This window comes from Muntiacus reevesi, chromosome 2 (assembly GCF_963930625.1).
Source record: "Muntiacus reevesi chromosome 2, mMunRee1.1, whole genome shotgun sequence".
Lineage (NCBI taxonomy): Eukaryota > Metazoa > Chordata > Mammalia > Artiodactyla > Cervidae > Muntiacus > Muntiacus reevesi.
This window is the reverse complement of record NC_089250.1, coordinates 43,244,081-43,270,608: the sequence shown is the minus strand read 5'-3', so window position 1 is coordinate 43,270,608 and position 26,528 is coordinate 43,244,081. Positions and strand designations below refer to the sequence as shown.

General features: G+C 44.5%; 1 long non-coding RNA gene across 1 annotated transcript in view; it reads left to right on the top strand.

Moving 5' to 3' along the window:
* Nucleotides 1–25,153, top strand: part of LOC136157859 (uncharacterized) — a 56,814-nt gene extending 31,661 nt beyond the window's left edge. The window contains exon 3 of the long non-coding RNA XR_010661285.1: nt 25,065–25,153. This is a non-coding gene — a long non-coding RNA (uncharacterized lncRNA). The remainder of the gene's footprint in view (nt 1–25,064) is intronic.
* Nucleotides 25,154–26,528: the final 1,375 nt, after the last annotated feature.

Below are 26,528 nucleotides of genomic sequence, written 5' to 3'. Positions count from 1 at the left end.
TGGGAGCTTAGGAGAGGAGATCAGGGGAGCCACATGGCCTCCCACCACCCTGTCCAGACCCTGGGCCCCGTCTCCAGCTCTGCCTCTGTGCTTGAACCCCAGCCCTGCTGTCTAGGAGCTTGTGTTCTAACACTCCCTGTACATGTTGAATTGAGCAGTTGGAACACAAGGCATCCAGGGCAACACCCGACTCTCAAACAAGGCATCAGTGACACCTGAAGAAGCTAGGAAATGCATCAAATGTGAGCAGTTTTCCATAGGCTAAGTGGTTGAGGATGCACAGTGACTACAGTAAATCTGCGGCTTTGCCCTGATGGGGGGCGCATGAAATCCGACCTCTTGCTGGGACTATAGCTTTCCCCTGACCACGTTCTCCATGAGGCCACCAGAGAGTTCTTTGAAAACCTGAGCCAGAGTAGGCCCCTTCCCAAGTACACTTCCCTCAGGGTTTCACACACACGAAGAATAAAATCCAAACTCCTTTCCATGGCCCTAGGCACCCAACAGGATCAGGCTCCCGCGTGCTTCTCTGATTTCTCCTCTTTTTCTGCTCTCATATTTTGAGAGGACATCAAGCTTATTTCCACCTCTGAAGCTTCGGGTATTTTTTTCTTTGCATTGGATGATATTTCCCCGTATTTTCAAGTGTCTGGTTTTGTTCCTAGTACTCAGAATTTGCTCTGTGAGAATAGAGGGTCCTGAGTGCAAACACACTGGAAAGACACTGGAGTCAAAGGGCGAGAGGTCACAGGGACTTGAATTTAGAGGTTGCCACAAAGGGAAGCTGTGAGCAAGATGATCTCCCATCACCGTGTATACCTCCAGCGCCATCCCCATCTCCTCCCATCCTTGGTTAAGGATTCGGTGTATGCCTGGTCCCCAGAGGGCTACCTTTTGTGTTCCCCTATGATGGTCAATACTTAATGAACCTTACTAAGACTCATGGGGTCACATCTGAGCTCAGACACATACATGCAAAGGGAACTTCTTCCAGTTGTCAGGAGCTTTCCAGTCCTTGGGGACACAGTGAGAACGCAGCTCTCACCGGCCATGGCATCTGCCTGATCTTGAACTTCCAGCCTCCCGAACTGGGAGGAACCCGTGTCTGTTGTTTGAAAGGCACCTGTGGATGGTACTTTGTTACTGCAGCCCTAACAGCTCAAGACACAGCTTTAATTTGTATCAAAAGCCCTGAGCCTGGCTTCCACACCCAGCATGGTGGGCACGGCTGTGCCAAGGACAGACAGACAGAACTACACAGATGTACTGTGTGCCAGGCAGGAGTGGACACCCAGAGCAGCTTGAGCAGCTTGTCTGGGCGGGTGCAGGGCCACCTGGAGGCTTCCCATGGATGCTCTTGACATCTCCCTGGGGCACTTTGGAACCTGCTGACAGCGCTGGTACTCCTTGAGGTTTCCAGCCCAGGCATCCGAACACAGCAGCAGACAGCAGATGACAGAGGCAGAGGGGACAACATGGCTTTCTTGGAAGTCAGAGCCAAGTGTTAACTGAATGACTTTATAGCAGGCAGGGTGCTTTGAGCACTCATATATGCACAGTCATCTTCCTCTGATGATGTAGAATGTGGATGCCTCTATGAATGTGGATGATGTAGAATGTTGTTACAAGCCTCATGTGATTGGGGGCAGGGAAATCTGTGGTCCATGAAAGGTGCCAAGGTTTTGACCCATCGTGAAGTGATTCATCTTTGTTTGTCCCCTTGTTTTATAGAACAAATTCATTCCACCTGGGTTGAGTAAGTGAGTACAAAACAAAGCCACACAGTGGTTTCCTAAAAACTTTCCCCTCTGGAAATTTGTCAGATTAGCTATGCATGATGACTTCTATTACTCACAGCTACTGACTTCTCTAGTGGACTCATTATTAAATGCCTCCTGCTTCATAAGTAGCTAGGTGTTGTTTTCCTATTCTTTTTTCTCCAGGTTGTTTCTACTCCCATGGATATTTGCAGGTGGAGCCTTGCTGCCATTAAAAAAAAGCACTACACTAGTGCAAGAAAGTATTTGTGCCATTTCTGAATTTAGCTAACTGCAGAGCAGTAAAGAAGCAATTTGACTCTTCTGGTTGTAATTCCTTCAACTCTGAAATAGAAAGTGAAATAAGATTATTTCTAATTTCACTTGCAGCTTTGACATTCTGGTTTTTTAAAACTCTGCCTGTATGTCTAGCACTTTACTATTTCAAAATTTCAATCATGATCATATGTTTCCTCTTTCCCAACTCATCCTCATTCACTTTAAGTCAGATGAGCTGAAACATGGGTGCATCCTCCTCCAGTAACTGAGAAGAGTTAACCAAACATGGGAGCCTTAGCCTGTGCTTTGGGGGACACTCTCCCTCCTGTTCAATGTTTTATATTGTTTGTCTAACTGCGCTGGTGTAATAGACCTGTCATCCTAGAATCAACTTAAGCCTGGCGGGACCTACTTTATATTTCAGCCTCTTATCTTTTGTGGTGAACTAAGAACACACTCATCATGACACATTGGCTTCCTGGCCCTCCTCTCCAAAGAACGGAACAAGTCAGTTACAGCCATTTCCAAAGGAAGAGCCACAATGGATGGGGCCAGTTTTGGTACACAGAAATGCTCACAGGCATGTTTTCACAACATTTGTTGCATGTTGTAAAATAGATAAACAGCAAATAATTATTTATTTTAATAAAAGTTCAGGATATGAAGTACTTTGAAGGTGGCATAGATGACAGAACATTTCATACAGGGTAGCATGGAGCTTTTTGTCTTCCCCAGTGGCATAGTGGATAAGAATCTGCCTACCAATGCAGGAGCCGCAGGTGATGTGGGTTCGATCCCTGGGTTAGGAAGATCCCTTGGAGGAGGTCATGGTAACCCACTCCAGTATCCTTGCCTCGAGAATCCCATGGACAGAGGAGCCTGACAGGCTACAGTCCATGGGGGCGCAAAGAGGTGGACACAACCGAGTGACTGAGCATGCGTGCAGCTCAGAGTTTTAATGTCACTATTATGAAAATTATGCTTTTACCAGCAATGAATCACTGTGGAGACATCCTTGATGAAATATAAAGCTCTTTCTCATTACCAGATGTCAGTGTTTTCATCCTTTAAGAGACTGCTCAATGCACATTATTAGGTACCACATAGCCCACGAGTCAAAGCCTGTGTGTGATAGATGACATGTGGCCGACCAAGTGTCAAACCATCAGTAACAACTAATATCTGTGTAACTGGATTCTGTGAATTTGCCTAGAAGCCCTCCGTTCATTAAAAAAAAAAAGAAAGAAATTGACTTATTTCTTCAGTACCTCTTGAGTCGCCTTGCTCAACTTTCATTTAAAATTCTGGATTCCAGCTGGAGGACACTCAAGGAAATGAGCCTTTGGGATGAATACAATTGAAATATGAAGAGACTAAATTATGCTACAAATTGCTGAATATTACCAGGCTGTCTGACTGTGCAAAAAATTATGACACGGAGAAGTAAAGCAGATTCCCAAAAGATAGCATAAGCACGCTTTCCTCGAATTTGCATCACTCCTTGTACTTCAAATGCCCACAATTTAGACCCTGAAAGCTTTACATTATCTTGATACAAAGTTATGAGGTTTAGGTCCTAATTTAGGATCAGTTTATACTGCATTGAGAAAATATGATTTACCGTAGATGTGACTATTACTGAAACAATGCATCGAGGTATCATTATAATCAGAGGCTCTCATTCTGAATGGGAGGACTCCTCAATACAAGGAACCTATGGATTTTTCTGTTAAGAATATTAAAGAGGTCTCTTCAAATTTTTGCTTAGAACACGGAAGCAATACTTCTTCAGAGAGTATGGGGAAGGCCAGGATGGTATTTCCAGAAGGGGAGGGATCTGGATGTGTCTTGAAGCAATAGGCTGGGTTTGCCAGGTGATCAAGGGTAGGGAGGGGAAGGCAGCTGCTCCAGAGGAGAGCAGGGAGGCTGGGTGAGGGCATAAGAGCAGGAAGCAGAAGACCCCAAGCCTTCCATGCCTTTTACACAGACAATGATAAATCCTGGGGATGTGACGAGCTGAAGAGTCTTGGTTGAGGTGCAGTAAATTGTGGGACAGGGACTGGGAGATGTGGGGAGGGGGGCGATGAGTGGAAGTTGAGGTTATTTTAGTAGGTTGCCAGAAGGTTCAGTGCTTCCTGGTCCAGGGAGGACACGCTTCTCCAGAGACATTTCATGAATTGCTTTTCGGTAGAAAGCGGGAGTCAAAGAACCCTTCCTGCATCTGCTGAGTCGCAAATGCCTTCAAAGCAAAATACTCAACCTGCCAATTCTACATTATTTGGGGGTTTTACATCCACTGTTAATTTATACCTGCTCGAAGCTTGGGGGCAGTGAAGGACATAGCTCAGGGACCTTGGCCTGTTTGGGGAAGGACTGCCCTCCAGGGTTTGGGGGAGGAGAGTCCAGGGCAGCTGAACTGTTCTTCAAGAGATCATGCTGATATCTGGGAGGTTTAAGAAGCAGTGATATGACCTTGAAAAGATTCCATGAAGATCCAATGGAATAAAGACCCGGGTAGTTTTTTACTAACTACTACACATCAGACAGTTTTTAAAAGCATGAAATGCATTTGCCTTGAATTGGCAGAAGAAGACTGACTCCATGATGGATGTCACACTAGGTAACGAGAGAGTACTCCCCAAAGTCACATTAGTTTTGATTTTTTGCTCAAAAGATGATGTAACAGTGTCCTGAGAGAGCCACAGATGTTTGCAGAATGTAGTGCAGGTCAGATGAGCTCATGGTTCCAAGGGAGGAATATTCCTGCTCACAGTCTGTATTTTGTTATCTGATGATAGAGGCCAGAATCTAACAGGTTGCAATAGAAACAAGCAAGCAAACAAACAAGGACAATAGAAACCTGAAGACTGAATGGTCAGGCATGCTCAGATGTGTAGAGGTTGGGGCCATGGGTTACAGGATGCTGTCTTAGCTGGGGTCACTGCGACACAGGGTACCAACTCTTCACGAAAAGAGGATGCTGGGGTTTACAGACAAGCCCAGAGTGAGGGGGCCAGTGGATGACTAAAGAAGAGGAGACAGGTGGGGGATTCTTGCTAAACCAGCTCAGCAGGATTCTTCTTGAAGGCAGGCCAGAGGGACCAGGCATCCAGGGTGGAGGATGAGGAATTTGATCAGATACAGGTGACCAGATGTCAGGGGTGGAGGGATTCTTGATAAAGTGACTTAGCAGAATTCTTGCTGAAACTGGACAGTGCAGGTCCAGCAAGGATGGGGCCAAGTTGAGGTCTAGCTGAGAAGAGACCCAGTGACCCTGACTCCCCTCTCCTTTGGTCAAGGAGGGCATCTGTGTCAGGCCTGACCCTGGGAAGAAAAGACCCTCCTTACCCAGAGGTCCCAGGCTGCAGCAAGATCCTCTGAACTTGAGTCCCTAATATTCAAACGGGGCCAAGGGGCTCCCACCCAAGAACTCTCCGGGTAACCCCCAACTGCTTTACAGACACACTTTTCTTTCCTGACTTCCAATCTTTTACCTAGAGTAGATTTTGGACAATCTAAGTAGATTCATCTTTCCTGCAAGCCTCCCTTTTCTTTTCCTCCCCCATCCTTGTGCCTGAATTAAGACCTCAGGCTCTTGGGTCTGTTATCTGAGCAAAAAGTCCTAGCCAATTTTAAAAGGCTATAACCTTTTAACCACCATCTCTGCTCTTTCCTGCACACTTTCTAATTTCTCATCTGCTCTCCCTGGAAACCTGATGCTTGATTTGAACACGATCCAGTCCTCTTTCCTTCTGAAGACAGCTGCTAAACGAACGTTTTGAATTTAAGTTCTGCCCTTAGCATACATTCTCCTGCTTTCTTAAGAATTTTCTTTTTTAGAAAGCAGCATACACAATGTATCCTGCTGTGGACTAACTTGTTTTTGTTTTTTCCTTTAATCCTTTGACTTGCAGCTGAAAATTGCTTCCAAGTGAGAAAATTCCAAAATAGTTGCATTTAAAAATAATAGTTTTTAAATATGCCTCATGCAGACAAGGCACTGATAACCCTCAAAATGTCAGGAGAAACATCCCTCTGGTTTAAATCTTTGGTGACTAAAGCAAGTTTCCTGAAAGGGATTCTTTTGCAGTTGCTGTTTAATTGAAGTAAAATTGCTTTACAATGCTGTTAGTTTCTGCTGTACAGCAACATGAATCAGCTACATGGAATCTAGAAAAACGGCACCGATGAACCTAGAAGGACAGGAATAGAGACTCAGATGTAGAGAATGGACTTGTGGACACAGCGGGGGAAGGTGAGGGTGAGACAAACAGAGACAGCAGTATAGGCATGTACTCACTACCATGCCAATGTTATACATGTTGTACAGTAGTACCATGGTACAATAGTGTACCATGTTGTACACTATCATGTACAACAGATAGCTAGTGGGCAGCTGCCAGATAGTACATGGGGCTCAGCTCAGTGCTCTGAAAGGGTTTTTAAAGCAGATCGTATGCAGCCTCAGGGCCCTGGGTAAGCCAGGCCGGAGAAAGCAGTGAGGGACTTTTGGTCTCCCCCCGTCCAGGTACTGAGCGGTTTACACACTAAACCTCTGCAATTCTGCCGACCATTCTGGAAGAGTCCCATTTACAGAAGAGAAAATGGAGGCTATGAAATCTGACCCAAGGTGCTCAGGGTCACCCGGTAAGTGGAGAGAGCAGTTCCCGAGGGCAGGTGCCAGCGCTGTTTGCTCTGATTCCTGGGGGATGTGCGGTTATCGACAGGATTCTAGAAACTGGCGCTTGGGGAAACGGTGGGTCCCAGACATCACCCAAGTCCCAAGGTTTTTGACTATGAACGCAGAACCCCGAGGCCTTGGTTCACACATGGAAATGGGTCTGCAGCACAGATTCCTGTCGAAACGATTCACTTTGCCCCAAACTCACACTTTCCAGGGGAGGAAACAAGTCAGAAAGGCTCCTGGGATTGCTCCGGTCATGCAGCCATCTGGCTTGAAGGGAGATTTTTACTCTCATGCTCTCGCCACCACACGAAGATGGCACAAAACTCATTAAAAATATGTTTCAGTTCAGTTTGGTTTCCATCAGTTACTCTTTCAGATTTTCAAGCTTCTACTTAAAAAAAGAAAAAAGAAAAGACTTTCTGCATTAGCAAAGTCCCTGGAGGCCACCACTGATGCCGTGAGATAAAACGATGCCCCTCGGTCTCTGGGCCTCTCAGCTGAACATCCGACGGGCCCTACCCGGAGGGCACCAGCTGGCCTTCTGATGCCACGGGAAGCTCTTGGCACTGCCAGGCACTATGTCACAGTAGCCCGCGGGTGGAAATAACCATCCCAAGTTCACCAAGAAAAAAATCAGAACCCATTGCAAAGTAAAATGCTGTACTGACCTATTTAGAGAAAAGCACAGTGTCTCAAGGACTTTCAGTGAAATTCGAGGAGTGGTGGAGAGCAACTGGAGAGAGAAGAACTCCCAGATATTCAGAGAGTCAGTTTTGGATGAGGATTTTAGGATAAAATCAATACCTCTAATTGGCCCCGGGTGTTAATAGGTAGCCAGGGGCGTCTTACGGAGCACTGATGAGGAGAGCTCCGAGTTCCATAAGAGAAATGTTTTGCTTCCAGGGTTGAATGGCTGAAAGCACAGCTGCAGATGTGTGCCTGGCTGAAAGATTGCTGCTGTGTGTCTTGGGGCTGCCCCTTCAGCTGTCCACACAAGGCTTTTCTTTCTCTTGCATGTGTGCTCAGTTGCTCAGTTGTGTCCAACTCTTTGCGACCCCATGGACTGCAGCACTCCAGGCCTCCCTGTCCATCACCAACTCCCGGAGCCTGCAAAAATTCAAGTCCATCGAGTCGGTGATGCTATCCAACCATCTCATACTCTGTCGTCCCCTTCTTCTCTCGCCTTCAATCTTTTCCAAGGAGTCAGTTCTTTACATCAGGTGGCCACAGTATTGGAGTTTCAACTTCAGCATCAGTCCTTCAAATGAACATTCAGGGCTGATTTCCTTTCCTGAACTCCCTTTGAGAGTTCAAGGGACTCTCAAGAGTCTTCTCCAACACCACAGTTCAAAAGCATCAATTCTTTGATACTCAGCTTTCTTTATAGTCCAACTCTCATATCCATACATAACTACTGGAAAAACCATAGCCTTGACCAGATAGACCTTTGTTGGCAAAGTAATGTCTCTGCTTTCTAATATGCTGTCTAGGTTAGTCATAGCTTTTCTTGCAAGGAGCAAGTGTCTTTTAATTTCATGGCTTCAGTCACCATCTGCAGTGATTTTGGAGCCCAAGAAAATAAAGTCTGTCACTGTTTCCATTGTTTCCCCATCTATTTGCCATGAAGTGATGGGACTGGATACCATGATAAGGACATGCACAACCTTTGCCCAAATCTGACTTTATCTCAGACTGACCTTAGAAATTGGCTCGTCTGGAAGGGCTACTTAAGAAATGTTTAATGAGTTACTCCTCCCAAAGTTATATGCATTCTCATAACAACTTTTCCCCAAACCATAAATCCTTTCAGACCTACAAATGAATAAGCCCATAATGCTGGAGTTTCCTAGTGAGACCATCTTTGAAGGAAGAGATAAAGATCTGGGGGCCAGGTAGCTTCCACAGGGCCTCCTCTCAAGTCAACATCTTGTCCCGAGAAGCCCCGTGTCTACTTGCCTCATGCAGTCCTGTGGGTACCCACCAAGAATGTCCTGCTGCTTGGGCCCCAGGTGCACTGCCCAGGGTCAGTGCAAGTACAGCCCTGTTCTGCCCGTAGAACTGATGCCCAAGGACAGCTTCTGCGAGAACAATTTTAGGGAGTGAGGCTCCCACCCCACGTGGGAAAACAGCCATGACCTGCATTCACCATCAAGAGCAGTACTTCCCCATCAGTCCCTAAGGGACGCAGTATGTGTGTGTGTGTTCTGTGCTGGCCATGGCCCTGAGCCAGCTGCACCACGTGTGGAGCGTCCGGCACACGCCAACCCCGCAAACACGCTGATCTGACACATTGATTGCTTTGAGTTAAATGTTCTTGAAAAACAGCAGGTGCAAGCGGAGCCCTCTGACCATCATCCTTCTTCCTGAAAGTAGGAGCTGAAACTGCCATGTGCGCGGGTCCTCCCTGTATGTGAGGGGGGCACCCCAGAGAGACAGCCAAGCTTGGAAAATTAAGCCCAGCTTCTTAGTGACAAAGCCACCCAGCATCCACTGCCCTGGCCCAAACCCAGTGGCCTTGTTGGGTTTTCACAATGCCCTGCTCTGTGTCCAGCCTGGTCAACAAGCGTTCAGCTCTGATTGCGTCTTTGGGTCTTCACTTCCTTGTGAAGCCCCTGTATCATTTAACACATATTAAATAAAATTAGACAAATGTGAAGGTCTTTCTCTTGTTCATGTGTATTTTGCTAGGAAGCGCCATCCAAGGACTTAGAAGGAGGTCCTCCCCTCCAAACGACCCTGGCCCTCAGTTCTGCCCCAGGGGGCACACACACCTCCTGTCCCTGGCACTGCGCACCATCTCTGAGGGGAGGAGACAGTTTTGGCATCCCCACCCCAGGGTCTGGGCTCAGTCTGACACCCTGCAGCCCCCTTGCCCTCCCCCCGTTTGCTGGGACAGCCTCTGTAGCCCTCACTGCTCCCCCATGCCACGTGTCCATAGGTGTTCCATCAAACTTCCAGAACACGTCCACGGTCTGCCCACTTCTCCCATCTCTCCCGCCACTCCTCTGGTCCAGGTCACCTCTGTGTCTCATCATGATGCCCGCGCGGCCCTGCAGCTGGGCTCTACCCCTGGCACCCCACCATTTAAGCAGTGAGGTCGGATCGCTCCAGTTCTCCACCGGAAATGCCACCCCCAGCCACATCCCGGCTGCAGGTCCCCTGCTGTCCCGAGACCAGAATCTCCACCAGCATCTCCCAGTCTCCCGCCCTTTGCACTTGCTTGTCTGTCTGTCTACCTGGAGGGTTTCCCCCTGAGATGCACTCTGTTCTGAACTTTGTGAAATGATATTTCCTCCTTGGGTCCTTCTCCTCCTCATGGTTGTTGAAAATGCCCCACTCCCACCCCCAACCAGCAGGAGCTGGCAGCAGTCTCTGCCCTCCTCCTCCTCCTGTTCTTCCCTGTGGCACTAACCTTCATCCAACACATTCCACTCAGCGACATCATTTCCAACTTCATGAACCAAGATGGAAACCCTAGAAAGGCAAGGATGTTTGGGTGCCTTGCATTGCATTATCCTCATTGCCCAGGAAGGCAAGTCAACATTTATTGAATATTTATTAACTGGTTGAATGGAAGGGCCAAACAGAGCCTAGCTCTCTCCCATTTCCTCGTGGGCCAACCCCCTAGCATCTGACTGTGTCCCCAGAGCTCCCGCTGTGAGAAGCCACCAGTGGATGCAGCCTGGTCCTGTGCCCTTGAGGAGCCCGCCTGCTTTGTCCACCCAAGGACTCCATGCCTGCCGTGGCCATCTGTGGTTGAGAGCAGCCATCGGGAGTGCTTCATCTTCCGTGGAAGCGATTCTATCAAAATAAATCTCCATCATTATCAGAAAAAGACATTAGGAGGAGGACATTCTGTTTCCTGAATTACCCAGGATTAGATTAACAAAGTTCATTTATTATTAAACTAAGCTACTATAAGGCAGGACAGGGTTATGCAACACGAAATAATTCAAACAGACTGTTAACCCATGCATCCTCTAAAACACTCAAAATTAAAAACACAGTGAAACTCTTTTCAGGGAAATAAAAGAGGAGTATAGGAAGCCTGGTGTGCTGCAGTCCATGGGGTCACAAAGAGTCAGACACGACTGAGCGACTGGACTGGCTGACAGAGCAGCCGTGTGGGCTTCCCCTGTGGCTCTGTGGTAAAGGATCTGCCTGCAGTTCAGGAGACACGGGTTCAATCCCTGGGTCAGGAAGATCATCTGGAGAAGAAAATGGCAACCCACTCCAGTATCCTTGCCTGGGAAATCCCATGGACAGAGAAACCTGGAAGGCTATAGTCCATGGGGTCACAAAGAGTTGAACATGACTTAGCAACTGAGCATGCATGCATATAGCTGCCATATGCTTAAAACCCTGGAATTTTTAAAGTAAATGCCCTCCACATAAAGGCATAAATTGGGCAAAACCTCAGAAATGCAGTTGTGTTCATCTTCCCTCAATGACAAGGCTTCCCGCATGGCTCAGCTGGTAAAGAATCCTCCTACAGTGCTGGAGACCTGGGTTCAATCCCTGGGTCAGGAAGATCCCTGGAAGAGGGCTTGGTAATCCATTCCAGTATTCTTGCCTGGAGAAACCCCAAGGACAGAGGAACCTAGTGGACTGTAGTCCATGGGGTCGCAAAGAGTCAGACACAACTGAGTCATTAAGCACAGCACCCTTGATGACTAAACATGCTGGAACTTGCCACAGGAAAGGGAGCTGTCGATTATCCATTCCTCCTGCCAAGCAAGACTGTAGATCCACCTTCAGTGCATGGGTGCCTGTTATAGGCTGCCATCAGCTGTAACACATAGAAATCAGCAGTGTGTTTAGTAAGGCCTGACCATCACAGGACAGTCAGGCATCCTTATATGGCTGAAGGAAGTCCTGTTGCTCTAAAGAGAGAGAGAGAGACTATACCTGGTTGGACTATAAGAGGAAACGGCCTTTGAGCAGTGACCCTACACAGTGACAACACACCCCGGCACGCTGAAGGCATCACTGAGAAGACCCCACATGGAGAAGGCCGCCCCCACACTCTTCTGACTTCACATGACTGAGGATCCCATCACCTACACAACCCCCACCAGCATAAACCAAACTTCCGCAAGCAAAAACAAGCTTTGGAAAGTGAAGCTTAGTAAGCGGCCTCCATCTGAAATGCTACGCTGGAAAGAAGCAAATCTAACTTCTCAGCTGACTCCAACCTTTAGAATCCCTGTTGCTTAATTGACTCCAACCTTTAGAAAAGACTCTGATACTCGGACATATTGAAGGCAGGAGGAGAAGGTGACGACAGAGGATGAGATGGTTGGATGGCATCACCGACTTGATGGGAATGAGTTTGAGCAAGCTCCGGGAGTTGGTGATGGACAGGGAAGCCTGGCGTGCTGCAGACCATTGGAGTCACAAAAAGTTGGACACGACTGAGCAACTGAACTTTAGAATTCCATAAAACACTTAATTTGGGGATGATGTCTGTTTGTGTGTGTAGCCACACCCTTGAATTGAGACAAAATGGCACACACGGGATGTCAGCATGAACACTTCAGTAGTATCACTCCTGCACAAACAGTTAAAGTTGTCCCACGCGCTACTTGAATCCAAAAGAAGATGACCCAATTCTGAGGTTACTGATTTTTAGAAATGTTTTAAAATATCTCCTTCATATCATTTATGATAGAATATTCCAGCAAAGCTACCAGTTCAGTGGTGGACTGAGTCCTTAAGAGACTACACAAACTTGGAGCAGCTTTCAGGAACAGTGTTCAGATAGATAGGCAGATAAATAGATAGATGATAAATAGATAGGATGGACAGTGAAATAAATATATATGGAGGATGAATGAATGGTTGGACAAATGGATTGAATAGATAAGTAAGTAGATAGATGAAGATAGATGATAGATAGATGAAAGATAAGTAAGTAGATAGATAGAAAGAGAAAATAGATGATAAACAGATAGGATGGATATGTAGATACATACAGAGGATGGATGGATGGTTGAATGAGTGGATTGAATAGATAAGTAGTTAGATAGGTGGTAGATAGATAGATAGACAGAAAGGCATAGATGGACAGAAAGGTAAGTGGGCAGATAGGTAGAGCATAAGGAGAGACATTTACCTGGCAGACATAGAAGGACGCCAGAGCCCTGCCCGCACTCCCATCCTCCATGTGACAATTCTCACCTCTCTTCGCACGTGTCCTGTGCGTATATTTGCAATTCTGTGCCAAATCCCCACCCTTCCCTTTCCCAGATCACCCTGCCCTACCACCAGATCCTTAAACTTCACATTTTACAACCTCTTTGTTCCTTGAGACCCTGTTCAAGATGAGTCTTTCTCTTCATCTGCAAGCAAAATTATGTACTTTTTTCCTGCTCCTTAATACTCTGCAAATATTTCTATCAAGGCAATGAGCATATATTACATATTCACTTACAATTATAAATTAAATTTCATATCTTTAGGAGATGTACTGAATGAAGCATGACATTAGGTTAATGATTTAATAGGTATGGTTTGTGCTGTCTTTGATCATTTTGCACACGCTCATTCCCGGGGTACCAACATTAACCACACAACTACCTCTACATGTTACATGGGAATGTTCTTGGAAAACCTCACATCTGTGCCTGTGTCTGTGTAACTTGTTTTAAATTCATTAGGTAACCATTCATTAAACACTCATTATATGGTGCTGCAGTTTGTATGTTTTCAGACAGACTGAAAGCAAAGGTTATTTTAGAAAGAAGTGAAGTCGCTCAGTCGTGTCCGACTCTTTGCAACCCCATGGACTCTAGCCTACCAGGCTCCTCTGTCCGTGGGATTCTCCAGGCAAGAATACTGGAGTGGGTTGCCATTTCCTTCTCCAGGAGATCTTCCCGACCCAGGGATCGAATCCGGGTCTCCTGCATTGCAGGCAGACACTTTAACCTCTGAGCCACCAGGGAAGCCCAAGTCACTTTTTAATCTTTAAAAAGCCTGGCATAAAGTGAGTGTCCCACATGTTTGATAGGTACCACGGAAACCTGAAGATCATTTGAAGATCTGAGAACTCAGTTTGACCTAAGACAACCTGGGAGTTACTTGCTGCCTGTGAAATGCCCTTCTTTGTTTGATAGCAAAGACAACTTCCCACATCCCTGGAATGCTATTTGATAGTATCTTAAATCTTCCTGTCTCTGTCTGTCTGTCTGTCTGTCTGTCTGTCTCTCTCTCTCTCTCTCTCTCTCTCTATATATATATATATATATATATATATATATATAAAACTCTCTAAAACATGCAAATGTAATAGCCTTCCATGTCATTTTATAATAGAGGTGTATCAAGGGGATTCCATGAGACTTAATCACACTAGCTGCTTATTTCAAGTATCTAGTAACAAAACTGAACAGAGAACTTGCTCTCATGCCACCTGTATGTCAGGCTGAAATTCCTCAAAAGCTAACAAAAGGGTTATTTGGCTATCTATGTTAAAGCATGTGAGTGATGGTCAGACAGCATTTTGCTCAAATGTGTGTTTCAAGAAAAAAACTCCTTGGGAAAGTTATAAACAAGGCACAGTATTCAAGGATCTGGGCAATCAGACCCTCCTTCCCAGCCCTGTAGATGGTCCTGAAGGGAGAGGGGTGCCTGCCAACCTGGGCCCCCACCCTCCAGGAACACGGTGCCTACACCCTTTCACATGGGGACATGAAGCGGGGGGAGCTGGCACCTCCTGGCCGTGCAGAATTTCTCCTGGGTCTGCCTGACATGTCAGCTCCATTCACTCCTAGAGAAGGCACCTGTCATGTGTCAGCTGCAAGCTCCCAAGGACTCATCTTCAAGTTAAAGCTTGGGAGAGGTGAAAAGAGAGAATTTCCGAGACAGAGCAACTCAGCCCAAGTTTTGAGACACGTATTGGCCTGTAAGGTCTGCACAGTTGAGTGTGAGTGTCAGGGAGTGACTTTCAGAGATAACAGTCAAGCCCCCCCGGGAAAGGTCAAACCCCGGACGGAGGCAGGAAGCTGCAGAGTATGCTAAGACTTGGCACCGATGAGAATGCCGCTGGGGCCACGGCCCACAGAACCACCTTTCCAAAGCACTCTGCATTCTTGGGCAAGTCTAGAAATAAGCTTCCCACTATGCTCTGCAGTTGAGAAGGAAAACTACTGGGCTGGACTATCTGTGGTTAACCTGAGCTGCTCAGTGCTCGGGGACCGAGGGGTCAGGAACTGCTTTCCTGCTCTGCTCCGTGTCGTCTCCCCATGCAATCATCTTTCCTTGAGGAGGAGAGCACACAGGCTTCACCTAAGAGCTGGGCATGCTCGTGTGTTTGCAACTATGTACAGAACAACCTGGGGCTGCCCTCCTGCACCCGCAGGGTGGTGGGGACAGCCTGAACCCAGCCGCTGGAAGGCACGGAATAGAGTCAGGCTAACTGCACATCCTCCAAACAGCTTCTCACCAAACCCACTGACCATTGTATCCAACTGTCAGTCAAGTAACCTGGTAAGGGCCACCTGAGGTCACTGACTCCACATAGTTATGCTATTTAGAGGAAATCACTGAATATATTTCATTAAAATCTAAAATGGCCCAAGCTGTAGCACTAACAATAACAATAATCCTAGCTCACTTTTACTGAGGTTTTATCTTTCTCCTGGTGTGCCTCCAAACTTTTCACATTTGTCAGTCCATCAACTTCTCAATAACCTGATATTAGGGTTTTTTTTTTTTTTTTTTTTTTTTTTTTTTTTTTGTGGGTACATGCTAAGTTGCTTCTGTTGTTTTCAACTCTTTGTGACCTCATAGATTGTAGCCCGCCAGGTTCTTCTGTCCATGGGATTCTCCAGGCAAGGATACTGGAGTGGGTTGCCATGCCCTCCTCCAGGGGATCTTCCCAACCCAGGGACTAAACTCATGTCTCTTACATATCCTGCATCGGGAGGCGGGAACTTTACCACCAGGACCACCCGGGAAGCCCATTAGCTTTTTAGGGCTGCCCTAACAAAGTATGACAGACTCAATGACTAAGTAGAGACTTAGCTTCTCAGGGTTCCGAGGCCCGTAGTCTGAGATCACAGCATCAGCAGGGTGGGTGATCTGGGCCTGCAGACACATCACTCCAGTCTTTGCCTCCATCTTCATGTGAGGTTTTTCCTGTCTGCTTCTGAATTTCCCCTGGATCAGGGGCCACCATGCTGACTTCATTTTAGCTTGATGACATCTTCAAAGAACCCATCTCCAAATAAGGCCACATTCTGAGGACTTTGACATATGAATCTGGGGTCAGTTCAGTTCAGTCGCTCAGTTGTGTCCAACTCTTTGCGACCCCATGCAGCATATCAGGCTTCCCTGTCCATCACCAACTCCCAGAACTTGCTCAAACTCATGTCCATCAAATCGGCGATGCCATCCAATCATCTCATTCTCTGTCATCCCCTTCTGCTGCCACCTTCTATCCTTCCCAGAATCAGGGTCTTTTTTTTTTTTTTTTTTTTTTTTTTTTTATTTGTTTTTTTTTTTTATTTATTTATTTTTTTTTTTAAATATTATTTTATTAGTTGGAGGCCAATCACTTTACAACATTTCAGTGGGTTTTGTCATACATTGACATGAATCAGCCATAGAGTTACACGTATTCCCCATCCCGATCCCCCCTCCCACCTCCCTCCCCACCCGACTCCTCAGGGTCCTCCCAGTGCACCAGGCCCGAGCACCTGACTCATGTATCCCACCTGGGCTGGTGGTCCGTTTCACCATAGATAGTATACATGCTGTTCTTTCAAAACATCCCACCCTCACGTTCTCCCCCATAGTTCAAAAGTCTGTTCTGTACTTCTGTGTCTCTTTTTCTGTTTTGCATATAGGGTTATCGCCACCATCTATCTAAATTCCGTATATATGTGTTAGTATACTGTAATGTTCTTTATCCTTCTGGCTTACTTCACTCTGTATAATGGGCTCCAGTTTCATCCATCTCATTAGAACTGATTCAAATGAATTCTTTTTAACGGCTGAGTAATATTCCATGGTGTATATGTACCACAGCTTCCTTATCCATTCATCTGTTGATGGGCATCTGGGTTGCTTCCATGTCCTGGCTATTATAAACAGTGCTGCGATGAACATTGGGGTGCACGTGTCTCTTTCAGATCTGGATTCCTCAGTGTGTATGCCTAGAAGTGGTATTGCTGGGTCATATGGCAGTTCTATTTCCAGTTTTTTAAGAAATCTCCACACTGTTTTCCATAGTGGCTGTACTAGTTTGCATTCCCACCAACAGTGTAAGAGGGTTCCCTTTTCTCCACACCCTCTCCAGCATTTATTGCTTGTAGACTTTTGGATAGCAGCCATCCTGACTGGCGTGTAATGGTACCTCATTGTGGTTTTGATTTGCATTTCTCTGATGATGAGTGATGTTGAGCATCTTTTCATGTGTTTGTTAGCCATCTGTATGTCTTCTTTGGAGAAATGTCTGTTTAGTTCTTTGGCCCATTTTTTGATTGGGTCGTTTATTTTTCTGGAATTGAGCTTCAGGAGTTGCTTGTATATTTTTGAGATTAATCCTTTGTCTGTTTCCTCATTTGTTATTATTTTCTCCCAATCTGAGGGCTGTCTTTTCACCTTACTTATAGTTTCCTTTGTTGTGCAAAAGCTTTTAATTTTCATTAGGTCCCATTTGTTTATTTTTGCTTTTATTTCCAATATTCTGGGAGGTGGGTCATAGAAGATCTTGCTGTGATTTATGTCGGAGAGTGTTTTGCCTATGTTCTCCTCTAGGAGTTTTATAGTTTCTGGTCTTACATTTAGATCTTTAATCCATTTTGAGTTTATTTTTGTGTATGGTGTTAGAAAGTGTTCTAGTTTCATTCTTTTACAAGTGGTTGACCAGTTTTCCCAGCACCACTTGTTAAAGAGATTGTCTTTTTTCCATTGTATATCCTTGCCTCCTTTGTCAAAGATGAGGTGTCCATAGGTTCGTGGATTTATCTCTGGGCTTTCTATTCTGTTCCATTGATCTATATTTCTGTCTTTGTGCCAGTACCATACTGTCTTGATGACTGTGGCTTTGTAGTAGAGTCTGAAGTCAGGCAGGTTGATTCCTCCAGTTCCATTCTTCTTTCTCAAGATTACTTTGGCTATTCGAGGTTTTTTGTATTTCCATACAAATTGTGAAATTATTTGTTCTAGTTCTGTGAAAAATACCGTTGGTAGCTTGATAGGGATTGCATTGAATCTATAGATTGCTTTGGGTAGAATAGCCATTTTGACAATATTGATTCTTCCAATCCATGAACACGGTATGTTTCTCCATCTGTTTGTGTCCTCTTTGATTTCTTTCATCAGTGTTTTATAGTTTTCTATGTACAGGTCTTTTGTTTCTTTAGGTAGATATACTCCTAAGTATTTTATTCTTTTTGTTGCAATGGTGAATGGTATTGTTTCCTTAATTTCTCTTTCTGTTTTTTCATTGTTAGTGTATAGGAATGCAAGGGATTTCTGTGTGTTAATTTTATATCCTGCAACTTTACTATATTCATTGATTAGCTCTAGTAATTTTCTGGAAGAGTCTTTAGGGTTTTCTATGTAGAGGATCATGTCATCTGCAAACAGCGAGAGTTTCACTTCTTCTTTTCCTATCTGGATTCCTTTTATGTCTTTTTCTGCTCTGATTGCTGTGGCCAAAACTTCCAACACTATGTTGAATAGTAGTGGTGAGAGTGGGCATCCTTGTCTTGTTCCTGATTTCAGAGGAAATGCTTTCAATTTTTCACCATTGAGGGTGATGCTTGCTGTGGGTTTGTCATATATAGCTTTTATTATGTTGAGGTATGTTCCTTCTATTCCTGCTTTCTGGAGAGTTTTAATCATAAATGAGTGTTGAATTTTGTCAAAGGCTTTCTCTGCATCTATTGAGATAATCATATGGTTTTTATCTTTCAATTTGTTAATGTGGTGTATTACGTTGATTGATTTGCGGATATTAAAGAATCCTTGCATTCCTGGGATAAAGCCCACTTGGTCATGGTGTATGATTTTTTTAATATGTTGTTGGATTCTGTTTGCTAGAATTTTGTTAAGGATTTTTGCATCTATGTTCATCAGTGATATTGGCCTGTAGTTTTCTTTTTTTGTGGCATCTTTGTCTGGTTTTGGAATTAGGGTGATGGTGGCCTCATAGAATGAGTTTGGAAGTTTACCTTCTTCTGCAATTTTCTGGAAGAGTTTGAGTAAGATAGGTGTTAGCTCTTCTCTAAATTTTTGGTAGAATTCAGCTGTGAAGCCATCTGGTCCTGGGCTTTTGTTTGCTGGAAGATTTCTGATTACAGTTTCGATTTCCTTGCTTGTGATGACTCTGTTAAGATCTTCTATTTCTTCCTGGTTCAGTTTTGGAAAGTTATACTTTTCTAAGAATTTGTCCATTTCATCCAAGTTGTCCATTTTATTGGCATAGAGCTGCTGGTAGTAGTCTCTTATGATCCTTTGTATTTCAGTGTTGTCTGTTGTGATCTCACCCTTTTCATTTCTTATTTTGTTAATTTGGTTCTTCTCTCTTTGTTTCTTAATGAGTCTTGCTAATGGTTTGTCAATTTTGTTTATTTTTTCAAAAAACCAGCTTTTAGCTTTGTTGATTTTTGCTATGGTCTCTTTAGTTTCTTTCGCATTTATTTCTGCCCTAATTTTTAAGATTTCTTTCCTTCTGCTAACCCTGGGGTTCTTCATTTCTTCCTTCTCTAATTGCTTTAGGTGTAGAGTTAGGTTATTTATTTGGCTTTTTTCTTGTTTCTTGATGTGTGCCTGTAATGCTATGAACCTTCCCCTTAGCACTGCTTTTACAGTGTCCCATAGGTTTTGGGTTGTTGTGTTTTCATTTTCATTTATTTCTATACATACTTTGATTTCTTTTTTGATTTCTTCTATGATTTGTTGGTTATTCAGAAGCGTGTTATTTAGCCTCCATATGTTAGAATTTTTAACAATTTTTTTCCTGTAATTGAGATCTAATCTTACTGCACTGTGGTCAGAAAAGATGACTGGAATGATTTCAATTTTTTTGAATTTTCCAAGACCAGATTTATGGCCCAGGATGTGATCTATTCTGGAGAAGGTTCCGTGTGCACTTGAGAAAAAGGTGAAGTTGATTGTTTTGGGGTGAAATGTCCTATAGATATCAATTAGGTCTAGCTGGTCCATTGTATCATTTAAGGTTTGTGTTTCCTTGTTGATTTTCTGTTTAGTTGATCTATCCATGGTTGTGAGTGGGGTATTAAAGTCTCCCACTATTATTGTGTTACTATTAATTTCCTCTTTCATACTCGTTAGTGTTTGCCGTACATATTGCGGTGCTCCTATGTTGGGTGCATATATATTTATAATTGTTATATCTTCTTCTTGGATTGATCCTTTGATCATTATGTAGTGTCCTTCTTTGTCTCTTTTCACATCCTTTATTTGGAAGTCTATTTTATCTGATATGAGTATTGCGACTCCTGCTTTCTTTTGGTCTCCGTTTGCGTGAAATATTTTTTTCCAGCCCTTCACTTTCAGTCTGTATGTGTCCCTTGTTTTGAGGTGGGTCTCTTGTAGACAGCATATATAGGGGTCTTGTTTTTGTATCCATTCAGCCAATCTTTGTCTTTTGGTTGGGGCATTCAACCCATTTACATTTAAGGTAATTATTGATAGGTGTGGTCCCGTTGTCATTTACTTTGTTGTTTTGGGTTCACGTTTATACAACCTTTCTGCATTTCCTGTCTAGAGAAGATCCTTTAGCATTTGTTGAAGAGCTGGTTTGGTGGTGCTGAATTCTCTCAGCTTTTGCTTGTCTGTAAAGCTTTTGAATTCTCCTTCATATCTGAATGAGATCCTTGCTGGGTACAGTAATCTAGGTTGTAGGTTATTCTCTTTCATTACTTTCAGTATGTCCTGCCATTCCCTTCTGGCCTGGAGGGTTTCTATTGATAGATCAGCTGTTATCCTTATAGGAATCCCTTTGTGTGTTATTTGTTGTTTCTCCCTTGCTGCTTTTAGTATTTGTTCTTTGTGTTTGATCTTTGTTAATTTGATTAATATGTGTCTTGGGGTGTTTCGCCTTGGGTTTATCCTGTTTGGGACTCTCTGGGTTTCTTGGACTTGGGTGGCTATTTCCTTCCCCATTTTAGGGAAGTTCTCAGCTATTATCTCCTCGAGTATTTTCTCATGGCCTTTCTTTTTGTCTTCTTCTTCTGGGACTCCTATGATTCGAATGTTGGGGCGTTTCACATTGTCCCAGAGGTCCCTGAGGTTGTCCTCATTTCTTTTGATCCTTTTTTCTTTTTTCCTCTCTGCTTCATTTATTTCCACCATTTTATCTTCTACCTCACTTATCCTATCTTCTGTCTCCGTTATTCTACTCTTGGTTCCCTCCAGAGTGTTTTTGATCTCATTCATTGCATTATTCATTTTTAATTGACTCTTTTTTATTTCTTCTAGATCTTTATTAAACATTTCTTGCATCTTTTCAATCTTTGTCTCCAGGCTATTTATCTGTACCTCCATTTTGCTTTCAAGATTTTGGATCATTTTTATTATCATTATTCTAAATTCTTTTTCAGGTAGATTCCCTATCTCCTCCTCTTTTGTTTGACTTGGTGGGCTTTTTTCATGTTCCTTTACCTGTTGGGTATTTCTCTGCCTTTTCATCTTGTTTAGATTGCTGTGTCTGGAGTGGGCTTTCTGTATTCTGCAGGTCTGTGGTTCCTTTTATTGTGGAGGTTTCACCCAGTGGGTGGGGTTAGACGATTGGCTTGTCAAGGTTTCCTGATTAGCGAAGCTTGCGTCAGTGTTCTGGTGTGCGGATCTTGATTTCTTCTCTTTGGATAGCAATGGAGTGCCCAGTAATGAGTTTTGAGATGGGTCTATGTGTTAGGTGTGACCTTGGGCTGTCTGTATGTTGACGTTCAGGGCAATGTTCCTGCGTTGCTGGAGAATTTGCGTGGTATGTCGTGCTCTAAAACTTATTGGCTCTTGGGTGGTGGTTGGTTTTGGTGCAGGTATGGAGGCTTTTGTACGGTCACTTATTACTTAAAGTTCCATGTAGTCAGGAGTTTTCTGGTGTTCTCAGGTTTTGGGCTTAAGTCTCCTGCTTCTGGATTTCAGTTTTATTCTTCCTGTAGTCTCAGGACTTCTCCAACTATACAGCACTGATAATAAAACTTCTATGTTAATGGTGGAAAGTTTCTCCCCCGTTAGGGATACCCAGAGAGGTTCACCGAGTTACATGGAGAAGAGGAGAGGGAGGAGGGAGATAGAGATGGGCAGGAGGAGAAAGAGGGGGACTCAAGAGGAGAGAGACAGATCTACGAAGTTGTCTGATCCCAGAGTGTTCTCCGTAGCCCAGACACCCACAAAGATTCACAGAATTGGATTGGGAAGAGAAGGGGAAAGGAGGAAATAGAGGTGTTCTGAGGTAGAAAACAGAGTCAAGATTGGGAGAGAATAATCAACACATTCGTGAATAAAAATGGGAGCTGAATATTGGATTCTTAAATGTTCACAATTTATATCATATACTGAAAAACAAAAATTAAAAATCTAGAGTAGAGGTTAGACTCTTAAAAATACTATATTAAAAACAAAAACCAAAACACACAAAAGAAATTTTAGAAATATATATGAAGTTTGGTATAAAAATAGGGCTTCTCTTCTTTTTTTTTTTTTTTTTTTCCCTTTCTTCTGTAAGGTTATAGTGGATTGAAAATGAAAATTAAGGCGTAGTAAAAGGAGTGCTAGAGGGCTTTAAAAGAAATAAGAGAAAAAGAAAAAGAAAATAGAAGAGAAGAAGAAAAAAGAACAGAAAAAAAAAGAAGAAAAAGAAAAAAAAGAAAAAAGAAAGAGAAAAAAAAATTGTTTTGCCTAATTAAAAAAAATCGTAAAAATCTATGAAAGTTAAGGAGTAATGGGGGAGTAATAAGGAATTTTTCAAGGAAAATAAAAGAGAACCAAGAAAAAAGAAAAAAAAATTTTTTTTTTCCTTACTTAAAAAAAAAAAAAAAAAGAAAAGAAAAGAAAAAGAAAAAATATATCTAGGAATTTCTCTGGAGCTGTTGCGGTCAGTGTGGGTTCGGCTCAGCTTCAGATAGCTCCTCGTTCCAGCTTACACTTCTCGATATCTACAGGCCCTTCCGGTGTAGTCAGTCGGTGGTTTCTTCAGGGATTTTAATCTGTTGCACCGGTCCCTTCTGAAGCGGTTGCCTTTATTTGGGTTCTGTTGCCGGTCTCTCTTCCGCGCCTAATTTCCGCCCTGACACGGGGCGGAGGTGGATTCTTATTCAGGTAGCTAGTTCCGTCGCGCTGCGGGGAGGGGCTGTGCGGGGAGGGGCTGTGCGGGGAGGGGCTGTGCGGGGAGGGGCTGTGCGGGGAGGGGCCGGCGCTCCCGGGAGAGGCTTGCGCTCTTTTCTCGGTCTGCGCTGCTCAGGCTCCAGGCTCTTCTGTCTGAAGCGCGCGCCACGCTGCGCGCGGCTCCAGCCCTCGGGCGATTCACAAAAGCGCGGCACACAAAGCTGGGCCCGTGCTCCGTCCCCACGCCGCCCGAGCGGCCCAGGCAGCCAGGCGCTTGACGGGCGCTCTCTCCCCGGGTGCGGCGCGTCTTCTGCTCCGCGCGGTCCCAGTCTCAGTCCCCGCCGGCGCCAGTCGGGCGTGCGCGCCCTCTGCCCTCTGCGTCCCCAGCCCCAGTTCCCGCCCGCGCCGGTCAGGCGCCCGCACCCTCCGTTTCGCCGCGACCCTCCCGGCGGACTTCGGTCGCCCAGAATCTCGGTCCCTTTGTTCTGCGAACGGCCGGCAGTGTGTTCGGGCCGGTTAGTTTTCTCTCTCTCTTTGCTCTCCCACAGTTCAAGCTGGCAACTCACAAAAGCTCCCTCCGATTGTCCTCAGGGCGCTCAGGCCCGGACCCTGCCCCAAGTAATGCCGCCCGCCCCTCTCCGTTCCGCCCCCACTTGCTGGTGGCGGATGCGGGCGTCTGGGGTACTTTTCTGCTGGGAGTTGCTTTTAGGCTCGTAATCTGTGGGTTTTATTTATTCTATCCCTCCCAGTCAGATTCAAACTCGAGATTCCAACACTTCCCCCAGGCCCGCCAGTGCGAGGGTTTCCCGGTGTCTGGGAACGTCCTCTATTAAGTCCCTTCCCGGGACGGATCTCCGTCCTTAGCTCTTTTGTTTCGCTTTTTATCTTTTATATTTTGTCCTACCTCCTTTCGAAGACAATGGGCTGCTTTTCTGGGCGCCTGATGACCTCAGCTAGCGATCAGAAGTTGTTTTGTGAAGTTTGCTCTGCGTTCAGTTATTCTTTTGATGAATTTCTAGGAGAGAAAGTGGTCTCTCCGTCCTACTCCTCCGCCATCTTGGCTCCTCCCCTCAGGGTCTTTTCAAATGAGTCAGTTCTTCGAATCAGTTGGCCACTTTCAGCTTCAGCATCAGTCCTCCCAATGAATATTCAGAACTGATTTCCTTTAGGATAGACTGGTTGGATTTCCTTATAGTCCAAGAGACTATCAAGAGTCTTCTCCAACACCATAGTTCAAAAGCATCAGTTCTTCAGCACTCAGTTTTCTTAATAGTCCAGCTCTCACATCCATACATGACTACTGGAAAAACCATAGCTTTGATTAGACAGACCTTTGTTGGCAAAGTAATGTCTCTGCTTTATAATATGCTGTCTAGGTTGGTCATAGATTTTCTTCCAAGGGGCAAGTGTCATTTAATTTCATGGCTGCAGTCATCATCTGCAGTGATTTTGTTGCCCAAAAAAATAAAGTCTGCCACTGTTTCCACTGTTTCCCCATCTATTTGCCATAAAGTGATGGGACCGGATGACATGATCTTAGTTTTCTGAATGTTCAGCTTTAAGCCAACTTTTTTACTCTCCTCTTTCACTTTCATCAAGAGGCTCTTTAATTCTTCTTTGCTTTCTGCCATAAGGGTGGTATCATCTGCGAATCTGAGGTCACTGGTATTTCTTCTGGCAATCTTGATTCCAACCCGTATTGAAGCTTATGAGATAAATTCTAAAATTGCTCCCAGTCTGCAGGTGTGGAGGCTGAGGCACCGAGAAGTCCTGCAGCTTCTCCATTTAACAGATAATGAAGTGGCAGAGATGGTCCACCAGTCTGGTTTAACTATACACTTGGTGCTAATCTCTCCCAACCCTTTGTTGGCCTAAGGATTAGAATTTTTGAAAATCAGCCAAGAGTTAGAAAAGGTTTATCCCAGCTAAATTTCTAATCTTTTGCCATTAAAGTTAGAGAAAATAAACTGAGGCTGTTTGAAGATTTTGTGTGTATCATAACATTGGGCTCATTTAATACTATTTTTATGTTCCCAAAGATCGAGGGCAGGAGAAGAAGGAGGCAACAGAGGATGAGATGGTTGGATGGCATCACCCACTCAGTGGACATGAGTTTGAGCAAGCTCCGGGAGTTGGTAAGGGACAAGGAGGCCTGGCATGCTGCAGTCCATGGGTTCGCAAAGAGTCAAACACGACTGAGTGACTGAACTTGCACTGACACTTGCACACTGTACCACTCAGTAAATACTTTAAATTGGTTATTAAATTTGAATATGGATTCCTATTGTGGGCTTGTGTGTTATTTGAGATCTCTTATAGAAATGAATATGTCTCAGTGAAAGGGCTGTGGTCACTTCCTCTTTGTCTTTACCCTGTCTCCATTCTTTCTTTGTTTCTTTCTAGAATATCTTAAGAGTCTGGCCAATTTCATATATTCTATTTCTGGGGCTTAGACATAATTAACAGATGCACAAATTTGCTGTTTTACTAATTCATTTATGCCAACTTGGGGTAAACACGGAGGAAAAATGAAACAGTAAGAACCACTAGGGAATATCTTTAAAGTCGTGCAAGAGAAGCTGTTCTCTGATGTTTGGGGTAAATTCTCCTGCTGTGTCTATAATTCCCACTGAGAAGAAAGGGCCTGCTGACTCCTCGTAAGTTTTTCATTTTTTTTTTTTTTAACATTGTTCTGAGTCTCAGTCAGTAACCCAGTGGGTCCACAGAGTCAAGGAGTAATGGAATTTCTGCCAGTCCCAGAGTGATATTCACTTTCCCCCCTTTCTGTGACCTCCTTGTATTTTACTGCATTTTCAGAGCATCTTACCACTCTGAACTGATGCAACGCTTGTCTGAGGAAGCAAGCAGTCTTTGTTTTGCATATAAATCGGGGTACCTATAGCTTGCATTCCTTTGGCTCTGAAAAGGGAAATTCTATTTTTAGGCAGTGTTGTGAGAGAGCCACCCACTCCATCTCTGTTAGAGGCCAGAGACAAATTACAGAGTTATTTAGAGGGAGGCAAAGACATTCCCGAGATCAGCATGAAGGGGATTGCAGGAATGCTTCTGACTTTAGATCTCAGTGTGAGCATTTATTTTGCTGGTCAAGCCCTTCATTTTTCCAGCCTCCGAGGGGAGATGGACGCTTTATACTTTCCATAGTTTTTCTCATCCATGACTCTCAAAACGGAGGAAGAAGTGGAGACGATGGACTTAAGCAAACCTGCCTTCCACTCGCTGAGATGCTTTTTTCCAGCCAGAGTCACAGTTCTGAGAACCTGTGTAGAGGTTTCACATATGCGGTCCTGCGCTGACTAAAGACAGCACTGCCACGGCACCATGTTTAGTTGGTTATAATTTTGGCTTTTATCCCGCCCCCGCCCCGCCCATGCGTCCATATCACATATTCACCCAGGTCATTTCCTTATTCCTCCTGCCATTTCTTTCTCAATCACTTCTTATCGGATTACATAGAATTCAATTACTCAACAGAATTCGCCAGG